General features: G+C 49.0%; 1 protein-coding gene across 6 annotated transcripts in view; it reads left to right on the top strand.

Annotated features, from left to right (window-relative positions):
* The window catches only part of APOO (apolipoprotein O), a 95,428-nt gene that overhangs the window by 40,354 nt on the left and 42,187 nt on the right, over nt 1-12,887 (top strand). The window lies entirely within an intron of this gene.

Raw genomic sequence — 12,887 nt, 5'->3', positions numbered from 1 at the left:
CCTCTTCAGTTCCTTCTTACTGCCTGTGGTGGTTGACTGCACCACCTTGTCTTGCTTCGCAAGAGCAGCAGCGGATATCCATTGACTGGTTTAGTGGTTGTTGTACATAGTTTTATAGATAGTTACTTGATAGTGTTAGTTAGTCAAGAGAGTCCCAGTGGGGACTTTCCCCTGAGCAGGGCATGGCCCATTCCCCCAGCTTCAAGATGTGTGTCATGCAGCAGGCCGACGCCTTAAGTGTCTGGGTGAAGGCCATAGGAAAAACATCTGTAAGAACTTTCGCCCACAGACCCAAACAGAGCAGGATATCTGCTTGAGAGTGTTATTGATGGAGGCGGTTCTCCGTCCAGCGTCGGAACCCTCCACCACGGCACCCACGGCCAGCACTTTGGCCTCAGCAGACACCTCCGGTGACGGCTTCGACCCAGCACTGTTCCGTTTTGCCTGCGCCGAAGAAGAGGCTGAAGAAAAGAAGCACCAAAGGAGAGAGGGGCCTCAGGCAAAGGACCTCTGTCAAGCCATGCGCCTGCTATGCGGAGTCATGGGGGTACTGCAGAAGTCAGACCCACCAGCCCTGCCAGGGACCTGCCATCCACCCCAGGCAGTGGCAGGGGTTCCCAGCCAGTTATGAGGCCTTCAGTGCCCTAAGCAGTCCCAGCAGCTAAAGAGCAAGGCTGACCGGCTCCACAGGTGCCACGCCAGGTGACCCAACATGGCTCCGCTTGTGGCACCGAAGGGGAAAGCCACTGGGGTGGCTGCAGCATAGACTGGCATAGCACCACAGGTCGCTGGATCGCAGGCACAAGTCCCGTCGCTGTGGCCTCAAGACCTGGCACTGCAGCTTGCCAGCTGGAAGGCCTAGATGTCCATCGAGATCCCCTCCTGCTAGGCAAGGGACTCTGGACTCATGGGGTCACTCCCCATACCACTGGTACCAATCACCATCTGGCCATAGGTTGCCTAGACGCTGAACACCCTCTCCCAGAAGGTATCCTCATCCTCAGTCTCCATCCAGGAGGGCTTGTTCAGGATCTCGGCGTCGTTCGCCCTGGCTCCGGTACCGTTCCTCCAGCAGGCGGCGCTACTCCCCCCACCCCCCCACCCATATCGATTGCATACCAGGGTCAGTAGGCAGACTCAGGCCTCAACGGTCCATTGGAGGGACAGTGGTCAGGGTCGGACCACGATTTTAGCATGTCACCGAGACAGGGTGACTTGGCTCTGACGCAGGAGACCGTCGGCACGGTGGCTGGAGCCTCCTTGCAACAGGGGCCGTGCTGCCCCGCAGTGATCATACTGGAACCCGTGGGGGGTGCCAGTAATGCTGGTCTATACTCTCAGCCCTCAGACCCATCCTCGACGTGCCTTGCCTCAACAAGTCACTCCAGAAGTTGAAGTTGTGCATGGTCTCCCTGGCCTCCATCATCCTCCTCCCTGGATCCAGGAGTCTGGTACACCGCCCTTGATTTACTTCCATATTTCCATCTTCCCAGGGCACCGGTGCTTCCTCCAATTCATATTAGGCAGGTGCCATTTCCAGCTTACAGAGTTGGCCTTTGGTCTCGCGTCGGCCCTGAGAGTATTCACAAGGTGCATAGCACCAGTAGCTGCTTACCTGAGATGTTGGGGTTGCGTGTCCACATATACCTGTACTTCAGCGACTGGTTGATAAGGGGCCGGTCTCTGGATCAGGTGCAGAGACCTCTTGACCTGGTATGTTCCATCTGTCGTGACCTGGGGTTGATGATACACGAAAAAAAGTCAACCTTAACACCAGTACAATGCATAGAATTCATTAGAGTAGTTCTTGACTCCATTCGGACCAGGGCCTTCCTCCCTGAGACTCGGTCCCAGGCCATGGCAGACCTCATGGCAGGCCTCCGGGCCCACCCTCTCACCACCACCTACACGTGCCTGAGGCTGTTGGGCCACGTGGCAGTATATGCTTATGTAGCTGGCGTTGGTCCATATCCCCAACCGGCACAGCATGGACCAGGTGGTCAGGATCCTGGACAGCGAACTGTCGTCCCTCATCTGGTGGCAGGACCCCACGTCAGTGTTGGAAGGAGTTCCCTTTATGGCCCCAACCTCGTCAGTGACCCTTGTCTCCAACGCCTCCGACCTGGGCTGCGGAGCCCACCTGGGTGCTCTTAGCACTCAAGGTCATTGGTCCAGTCATGATCGTTCCCTGCATATCAATGTCAGGGAACTCAGGGTGGTTTGACTGGCCTGCCAAGCCTTTCCACTTCATATACAAAACAGGGTGGTTCAGGTCTTGACAGACAACATGGCTATGGTCTTGTATATCAACAGGCAGGGCGGAGCCAGGTAAACTGCCCTTTGCCAGGAAGCCCTCTGGCTCTGGGACTTCTGTCTACAGCACAACATCCATCTCATGGCCTCTCCCCTTCCAGGGTCCAAGAATGCTTTGGCAGATCGCCTCAGCAGGACATTCTCGTCTTGTCACAAGTGGTCCCTTCATCCGGTGGTCGTCAGTTTCATCTTCCGCAGGCTGGGAACTCCCCAGGTGGACTTGTTCACGTCCAGGCAGAAGTGCCACATCTTCTGCTCAACGGGGGGCATGGACAGAGGATCCCTGTTGGATGTCTTTTAGCTCCTGTGGTCGGGGGCTCTGATGTACACCTTCCCTCCGGTGCCGTTGCTACCCAGGGTTCTCATGAAAATCAAACAGGAGAGGGCGAGGGTCATCCTCATAGCGCCAGCGTGGCCATGCCAACACTGGTTCAGCACTCTGCTGGACCTCTCGGTGGCGAACCCGTTCCAGCTACTGCTCAGTTCGGACCTGTTGTCCCAGAACCACGGCAGTCTTCTGCACCCCAACGTGGCGGCATTACATCTGATGGCCTGGCTGCTGCATGGCTAAACACACAGGAGCAGCAGTGCTCAGCTGAGGTTCAGCACATTCTGTTGGGAAGTAGAAAGCCCTCCACCAGAGCGATCTACCTGGTAATTGGAAACAGTTCACCTGCTGGATTGCAGACAGAGGTGTTCGTTTCAAGTGGGCTGCGCTGTAGCTTATTCTAGACTGCATCCTATATCTCAAGCTCCAGGTCTTGTCCCTCTCAACAGTCAAGGTCCATCTGGCGGCCATTTCGGCCTTCCACCCGCCGCTTGAGGGCAGGTCAGTTTTTGCTCAGGATATCACAGCCAGATTCCTTAAGGGCCTAGAGTGCCTCTACCCGCACATCAGGGACCTTGTCCCTCCATGGGACTTGAATCTGGTGCTGTTGTAGCTCGCGGGTCCTCTCTTCAATCCACTCGCCTCCTGCTCCCTCCTTCTCTCCTGGAAGGTCACATTCCTGGTCACGGTGACGTCGACCCACTGGATATCTGAGATTCAGGTGCTCTACAAGGACAAGTTGCCAGGTGCAACTAAGACTGCACCTGGCATTTCTTCCCAAGATAGTCTCTCAGTTTCATTTGAGCCAGGACATTTACTTACTGGTCGTCTTTCTAAAGCCACATAGGTCGGAGGAGGAGCACAGGCTACATGCCCAGGACATCAGAAGGGTTCTGGCTTTCTACATTGACAGGACCAAGCCGTTCCATAAGTCGATGCAATTATTCGTTGCTGTGATCCACAGAATGAAAGGTCGCCCTGTATCCACTCAAAGAATTTCTTCTTAGCAGAATCGAATGTAGGCAGAGATCTATGACCAAGCAAAGGTGTCACTGCCCACTCTACCAGGGCGCGGGCCTCTTGGGCAGCCTTTCTGGCCAATGTGCCTATCCAGGACATCTGTAGAATGGCCGCCTGGTCATCTGTCCACGTTTTTATGTCCCACTATGCCCTGACCCAGCAAGCCCAGGACGATGCTGGCTTCAGTAGGGCAGTACTACAAGCTGCTAAGCTGTGAATTCCGAGCCCGCCTCCGTGGATACTGCATGTGAGTCGCCTAAAATAGAATCGACATGAGCAAGCACTCAAAGAAGAAAAAATGGTTGCCTACCTTTTCATAACTGTTGATCTTCGAGATATGTTGCTCATGTGCAATCCATTTCCCACCCTCCTACCCCTCTGTCGGAGTTACCGGCAAGAAGAGCTGGCGGCGCCTGATATACCACCGCATGGGAGCAGCACTCCAGGGGGCACCACAGCTAGCCCTATGGATACTGCTAAGGCCGAAAGCTCTGACAACTGTGCATGTGGGCGGGCACGCACCTAAAACAGAATGGACATGAGCAACACATCTCGAAGGTAGGTAACTGGTTGGGGTTTTTTTTTTTTTTTAAAGCAATTATAGAGCTTAACTTACATTTATTCAGATTCTTATATTTTACATTTTTTATTATGGTAGAAAATGGTGAATGTGCATTTATGTATTAATTTAAATTGTGATTTGTGTCAAGCTCTATCTGGATTGAAATTCAAATTCAATTAAAAATGCACAAATTGCGTTTTTAAGGGATTTTTTTGGTGGGGGTTTAATTAAATAAAACTATCTTAAATGTGCTAGATGCATTTAAAAAAAGATGATGAAAACATATTTTGCATTTAAAACTAAGGAAGTATTATCTGCAGCTAGTGAATTGAACTGATTTGTTTCTGGTCACTATGTCCGTCAAGATTTTAGAACTGGGAGATCTCATCCTCTCCTGTAGGATCCAAAGAAACCTTCAGAACAGTTATTTCCAGAACATTCAGCAGCTTCTATCATGGTAGTGGTTTGGGTGCAAACGGATCTGCAGTCAAATTGTTTCCTGGGTCCAGTGGACTTGTCACTGTGGGGAGGGGAAAGAAAGCTCTTCTGGGTCATTTTTCTCTCACTTCTCCACAAGATAAACTAAAAAGACCAAAAAGTTGTCTCCTCATTGCCTAGATGCTTCTCTTCTACCCCCTAAGACTCAGTAGGGCTCCCTTATGAAGCTTGATTGTTCTTCTGTGTTCTTCAGATGCTGGGATCGGTGACTTTGCAGATAGTGTCTTTGTTGGATAGGAGTTTGGAACTGCAATCTTAGGAAGACTTGAATTGCACTAGAATTACAGATGTCTTCTATAGCAGAAGACTGATTATAAAGTTACATACGATGTACACAGGTCATCTTGTTCTACAAGATATGAAATGGTGCTGGAAATTGATTACTGGCACAATTGCTCAGACATCATGGAGACCTTCAATCTTGCCATCCTAGGCATTCCTCTCTGCCTAGTGATCAAGCAAAGGCTCACACTTTGAATCCAAGATCTAGTTGCTCTGCCTACTTACAAGGAGCTTACTCCCACACTAGTACCTGGCGCTATGTCTGTTTCTACTTCAGGCAGGAACAATAAACAAAGGAGCTGGGGAGTTGAATGACAGCCCCTCAGAACATTTACCTACTGTGTCAGAGATCGTAAAATGTCCTTCAGGATAGACAATGTCCTGGACATACTATTTGTGCTTGGTCTGTAATTCAGAGCCAGTCATACTGAAGTCTTAGGCTGGCACAAGGTAAGACATATACAGCCAGTGCTATAGAAATTCAAGACCAATAGACCTGGAAAAAAATAGTTTAAAGTAGCATCTGTATGGTAGAATGAAATTTCAGAAGTCTTTCTACTGGCAGAAATGATCTACCTTCTAACGAATCAAGAAAAAGCTCCTATGAATGGAATTCTCTGTTCATAACAAAGAAGGGACTTTTTATATTTATCAAAATCTTATTCTTTCAAAAAGAGAACATGTGAAACACATGTCCTTGATAAAGTCCTCTTTGAATGAGGCCTTAAGCAGTCAATCATCCAAATAAGAGTAAACAAAAACACCCTGCCTTCTTAAAAAATCTGCTGCCACTGATAGGCACTTTGTAAAGACTCGGGGGCAGTGGAAGGCCCAAAAGTTAGGACCTTGTATTAGAAATAACCTTGGCCAACTTTGAAGTACAGATATTTAAGGTTATGTGGTCTGAGAAATATGGAAGCATGCATCCTTGAGAGTTGCCAATCAATCCAGGGTTGAAAGGAAGGAGATTGACAGATGCTGAAGTTAACAACAGGAAAGAAAACTTTTGATATGAGGGTTGAGCTTCCTCAGTTCTAATACTAATAAGTCTTCAATCTTTCATTGGTATCAGAAAATAACTGGAGTAAAAGCCCTGATTCCTGAACTCCCCAGCTCCGTTGTTGACAATCATATTGGTTGCTTCCAAGAGCTGGTGGGGAGTCTACCTCAACAATCTATCAGTTCGAGTTCACTGGGGATCTCAAGGAAAATACATTACATATACACATATTGGGGTTAAGAACTATCAGTCTAGCACTCATATCTCCCCCCCCCCCCCACCAGAACAAAATAGTGTGGGTTGTCACAGACAACGTGTTGGCAGTGTATTATCTGAATGAACAGGTCTCAGCTCTGCAAGGAAGCAGTCAAATTAGAGGATTGGTATAGCCACTATAACATCTCACTAATTGGCTTGCCCCTAGCAGGCAAGGACAGCAGCATAGCATATCAACTCAGCAAAGATCTCCTGCAATTACATAAAAGTCTATAAAGAACTGAGAAGACATTTGCAATCATTGAAGGTTTCTGGACATAGATCCCTTCACCCTCAAGCAGAATATTAAGGGTCCCCATTTCTGCTCAAGAGTAGTAGAGAGAGACAGTATCCATATTGGATATTTTTCTTCTGAATTGGGGGATGGGTTCTCCCTTCCCCCATTCCTTTTACGCAGAGGGTGATAAAGATAAGACACAATGGGGCTAGGATAATTTTAATTGCTCCAGCATGGCTGAGACAATGATGTACAGATCTTCATCTTTCCAAGGGAGTATACAAACTTCTAGTGATGCCATGCGTTTCGCAACAGGGTGAGAAGATTTATCACTGGGAACCTTCTTTTCCTACACCTAGCTGTATGGGGTATGGGTCTCTAACAGACCTTGTAAAGTCTTGCACTTCAGTGGTAGAACAGATTCTGATTAACTTTATGAAACAATCAGTAGAGAGTGTTACTATCTTATGTGGTTTAGGTTTGTGGACTGGATAAGTGACAAGCATGTCGATCCCATACAGGCATCAGTTCAATATGTTCTTGAATGCTTAGTGCATTTAAAGTCTCTGGATCTTTCTATATCTTCTCTGAAAGTACACTTAGCGGCAGGGGCACACATCCTATATTTATAGTTAACAAATTTGTCTTTGCACGTGATACAGTTCAGAAGTTTATGGAAGACGTGATCAGTATATCCACCAATAAGACCTCAGTTCTCCATGGGAACACAGTTTAATCTTAACACAACTCATGAAGCTTCCTCTTGAGTCCATGGCAGATAGTTTTGTTTCATTGATCTGTTAAGGCCACTTTTGCAGTAGCCATTTTTTAGCCAGACAAGAGAGCAAGTCACCTGCCCTCATGGCAGACCCCCTCATCCTCTGTCCTTTATAGAGGTCAAGTTGTTCTTAGGCCTCACCGTAGATTTCTTCCCAGAATAGTTTCTGAATGTTCTATTAATCAAGCCATTAACTTGCTGGTTTTCTCTCCTAGATCTCATGCCCATAAAGGGAATCTAAATTACATACCTTAAGCACTGAGAGCTTCTGTTTACTTTCTTAATAGGGGCTAGAGTATTTCAGAAGTCCCTAATATTTCCTAAGTTGACAGCCCTAAAATCTTCCTATTTCCTCAGTCTTTATCTAGGTGGGTTAGAAGAGGGATGTTATCTAGGTGGATACACATGGAATCATAGAATATCAGAGTTGGAAGGGACCTCTGGAGGTCATCTAGTCTAACCCCCTGCCCAGAGCAGGACCAATCCCAACTTAAATTATCTCAGCCAGGGCTTTGTCAAGCCTGACCTTAAAAACTTCTAAGGAAGGGGATTCCACCACCTCCCTAGGTAACGCATTCCAGTGTTTCACCACCCTCCTAGTGAAAAAGTTTTTCCTAATATCCAACCTAAATCTCCCCCACTGCAACTTGAGACCATTACTCCTTGTCCTGTCATCTGCTATCACTGAGAATAGTCTAGATCCATCCTCTTTGGATCTACCTTTCAGGTAGTTGAAAGCAGCTATCAAATCCCCCCTCATTCTTCTCTTCCGCAGACTAAACAATCCCAGTTCCCTCAGCCTCTCCTCATAAGTCATGTGTTCCAGTCCCCTAATCATTTTTGTTGCCCTCCGCTGGACTCTCTCCAATTTCTCCACATCCTTCTTGTAGTGTGGAGCCCAAAACTGGACGCAGTACTCCAGATGAGGCCTCACCAATGTCGAATAGAGGGGAACGATCACGTCCCTCGATCTGCTGGCAATGCCCCTACTTATGCACCCCAAAATGCCATTGGCCTTCTTGGCAACAAGGGCACTCTGTTGACTCGTATCCAGCTTCTCGTCCACTGTCACCCCTAGGTCCTTCTCTGCAGAACTGCTGCCTAGCCATTCGGTCCCTAGTCTGTAGCGGTGCATTGGATTCTTCTGTCCTAAGTGCAGGACTCTGCACTTGTCCTTGTTGAACCTCATCAGATTTCTTTTGGCCCAATCCTCCAATTTGTCTAGGTCCCTCTGTATCCTATCCCTAACCTCCAGCATATCTACCACTCCTCCCAGTTTAGTGTCATCCGCAAACTTGCTAAGGGTGCAATCCACACCATCCTCCAGATCATTAATGAAGATATTGAACAAAACCGGCTCCAGGACCGACCCTTGGGGCACTCCGCTAGATACCAGCTGCCAACTAGACATGGATCCATTGATCACTACCCGTTGAGCCTGACAGTCTAGCCAACTTTCTACCCACCTTGTAGTGCATCCATCCAGCCCATACTTCTTTAACTTGCTGACAAGAATACTGTGGGAGACTGTGTCAAAAGCTTTGCTAAAGTCAAGGAATAACACGTCCACTGCTTTCCCTTCATCCACAGAACTAGTTATCTCATCATAGAAGGCAATTAGGTTAGTCAGGCATGACTTTCCCTTGGTGAATCCATGCTGACTGTTCCTGATCACTTTCCTCTCCTCTAAGTGCTTCAGAATTGATTCCTTGAGGACATGCTCCATGATTTTTCTGGGGACTGAGGTGAGGCTGACTGGGATCCTCCTTCTTCCCTTTTTTAAAGATTGGCACTACATTAGCCTTTTTCCAGTCTTCCGGGACTTCCCCAGATCGCCATGAGTTTTCAAAGATAATGGCCAATGGCTCTGCAATCACATCCGCCAATTCCTTTAGCACTCTCGGATGCAACGCATCCGGCCCCATGGACTTGTGCATGTCCAGTTTTTCTAAATAGTCCCGAACCTCTTCTTTCTTTGCAGAGGGCTGGCCACCTCCTCCCCATGCTGTGCTGCCCAGTGCAGTAGTCTGGGAGCTGACCTTGTTCGTGAAGATAGAGGCAAAAAAAGCATTGAGTACATTAGCTCTTTCCACATCCTCTGTCACGAGGTTGCTTCCCTCATTCAGTAAGGGGCCCATACTTTCCTTGGCTTTCTTCTTGTTGCCAACATACAGAAGAGGGTTATTGGATTACATCTGTTCTACTGCACTGAGACCACAGTCATCTCATTGTAGATGTAGCTACTTCTTAGGATGCCTCAGACATGTTACTATGTAAGGCTGCCACATGATGCTGTAGTCCACCGTTTCTCAAATGTGGCCACCAGGGGGTTTCCCTGCGGCCACAGCAGTTTCCTGGGCAGTGTGTGTGTTGTGGGGGGAAGCACCAGCCCCTCCCTTTCATCCCTGTTGCTCCTGCTGCCTCTCTGGAGACACAGGTGCAGGGGTGTGCAGGTTTGTATACTTTTTATGGTGCCCAGAACAGATCTGCACACCTGCCTTGTAAGCTGATATATATTTTAAAAAATAATGTAAAAATGTGAGGGCTCTGGGGTAGGGCTGGTGATGAGGGGTTCACGATGCAGGAGGGCACTCAGGGCTGGGGCAGAGGGTTAGGGTGTGAAAGGGGCTCAGGGCTATGGCAGAGGGTTGGGGGGTGCAGGCTCTGGGGTGGGGCAGGGCTGGGGCCACAGAGGAGGACTCCCCCCAGCTGGCAGCAGTGAGCTCCGGGGTTGGGCCCCCCCGTCCCTACCGGCAGCACAGTCACCTCGCACCACTGTCTCTGCACGTGCTCCTAGGGCCCCTCTCAGGTCCAGGAAGCCCCCTTGCCTCCCCTGTGGTGGGGGGCTGCCATCATGTGTGCGTCTCCTCCCCTGCTGCTGCCCCTCACTGCAGGTGGGGCTTCCCCTTGCCCAGCATGGGGCGGGAGAGGTAACTGCGGGCAGGGGGGTGGCCCTGTGTTGACCGGAAAAGGGAAGGGTCCAAGGTGGAAGGGCAGGGGCAGGGTCAGCCTGCCCTGGCACTAGTGGATGGGGGGCACTAGGACTCTGTGGCAGCAGTTGATGCCGGGAGCCAACAGAGCGGGAGTCCAGCGCAGAGCTGCAGGGGGCAGCCACCAGCTTGAGGCAGGGATTCTCCGGGGGCCGGGGGACATTTGGGGGAGGTGTGCGGGGCTGGGAGAGAGACTTGGTCCCAAACGTTGATGGAGTCGGGCCCTGAATATTGCTGGAGTCCGGGCACCACGGGCCCATATAACTCGCTGCCCCTGCACAGGTGGGACACACAACACTTAAGGAGCAAGGTGAGGTGGTAAGGAAGGGGTGAGGAAGCAAGCAGCGAGGCGAGCAGTGGGTGAGGGGCGGGGTTAGGAGGCAAGAGGTGAGTGGCAGGGGGGCCCTGGCGGAGGAGTAAGGAGGTGAGCAGCGAGCCAGCAGCAGGGTGACGAGGGGGGTAGGAGGGTCTGGCTACGAGTGGGGGAGTGAGGAGGTGAACCAGCAAGCAGGAGTTCTCGCAGCGGGCAGGGGGATATCTGTGGCAAGCGAGTGAGGAGGTGAGCGGCAGGTGGGGGAGTGAGGAGGGACACGAGAGGCGGACAGGGGGTGAGCAGTGAGCGTATGGGCACCCGGTGGAGCCTCCTTTGGGGAGGCTAGCCCCTGACTTCGCCACCCGGCAGCCGGAGCCCCTTGCACCTGGAGCCACAAGCAAGAAACCTGAGCACACCCCCCCCCCCCATCCTCCTGTGACCAGAGGAGCCCCAGTCTGGCCGAAGCCCTGAGACGCGCCCCACCATGTGCCCGGAGGAGCCCCAGGCCAGCCGAAGCCCAGAGCTCCCTGTCACCTACCGGGAGGAGTCCCAGGCCAGCTGCAACTGCAGCTGTACATCCTCTTCCCTCCCTTTCCCTCCCCAGACCCAAGCCACCCAGGTATGTTTTTCATTATTGTTTGGACTTCTGTTATGTCAAAGCTTTTTTAAATTTACTTCAGAATTGTTGTACAAACAACCCTTTTCCCAAAAAAGCAAAAGAAACAATAATAAAAAAAGACAAGAACGTGCAAAGCACCTTATTTGTGTTTCTATTCTGTTAGGTCCAGTAAAGAATAGAGATAACTGTGCATGATTTTCATTACTGAGTCTGCAAAAGAACAACAACTCAAACCTTACATAAATAAATTACAATGATTTGGGTGTATATATGTGCATATTACTTTATTGACTTTAGGAAAAATAAATAATTTTAGGAAAAAGTGTCAGTGCAGCCACCAGCAAGAGTTGGTGGCCGCACTCTGAGGCCGCCAAAAAATTTGCAAGAACCCTTGCCTAGTCATATCTTTACAAAACACTATTGCCTAGATCTGGCATCTAGATCATGTGCTGAGTTCAGTAGGCTAGCACTCCAATCCTTAGTCTGTCATGTGAGTGCCCCATATCAAGTCATGAGGTACTGATGCCAAACCATCCCCTGGGTGTGACTATGTAGAGGACACCCAAAGAAGTGGAAGTTACTCACTTGTAACCAGACATCTTCAAGATGGACTCTGCATATTCACACTCCCTGCACCCTCTTTCCCATCATCTTTGGAGTTGCATAAAATCCTTACGCTGAGAAAGCAGTAGGAAGGAATGGAGGTGGCAAGGAGCAGCCCTCCCCCTCTGAACGCTGAGGAGAGGGGTCAGAGAGGCAGATGAGCACTCTAACAGGCACTGCTACAAGAAGATACCACTATCCAGACTGCACCAAACAGCACATCCCATGAGTGTGAATATGCAGAGTCCATTTCAAAGCACTCAAGTTGCAAGTAACCACTTCTGCAGTGTATTGTTTTGGGAGGGGAGCAGTGGTTGGGAGAGGGAGTTGGGATTTTACTTCCTCCTTTCCATCTGTTCCTGTTCCAACCCTCATGTCTGAAACAGCCCTCTTGCTCACCTCCCATTTCTGTGTTTCCCTTCCTCATTTTAGGTGTTGGATTGAGTTTGAGAGGGTTTACATCATGAAGAGATTTTAAAAAAGTAAATATCTAGCTTCATATAAATGATTTTATTTAAAACAAACCTTTTTTAAAAGTCCAAGACTTGCTTGATTTGACCTAAGATGTAGCAGTAAAAGTTTAAGATTGATTAACAAGACATAAATAAAGTTAACGTGGTCTTCTGTTTAAAGGATTCTCACACATTTATGAACCTTAAATTTGGGAACAATTAAAACTTCCCAATTCAAACATGAACACTTTTTTCTAAAATGGCTCTTTGGAAAAAATGTAATTTTTTTAGCTTTTAAAATGTGAATTATTCCTTATTGAGTAGTTTACCACTCTGCACTTCCTTGGGTGTCCCACTGTCCTGATGTTTGTGCGCTATGTTGAATATTGCCAAATACCTAAAAGGACAAAGGAGCACATTCATCTCTTAATTAAGGCTTTCCACTGGAGAAAGGTTAGCTCATCAAAGAACTAGGAAATATGCTAAGCAGAGTACAGTGTGGGCTTGTGATATAGGTCCTGCACCTCTGGCTATAAGAAAAGTCACATCCCTTTCAATTACAATATTTGTATTGCTGAATGAGGTGTACTGGCAACAGAAGCTCTGGAACATCATGTACACAGGGAGTACAGCAGC

The sequence above is a fragment of the Chelonia mydas genome, chromosome 1 (genome assembly GCF_015237465.2).
Source record: "Chelonia mydas isolate rCheMyd1 chromosome 1, rCheMyd1.pri.v2, whole genome shotgun sequence".
NCBI lineage: Eukaryota > Metazoa > Chordata > Testudines > Cheloniidae > Chelonia > Chelonia mydas.
This window is presented reverse-complemented; position numbering and strand designations above follow the sequence as displayed.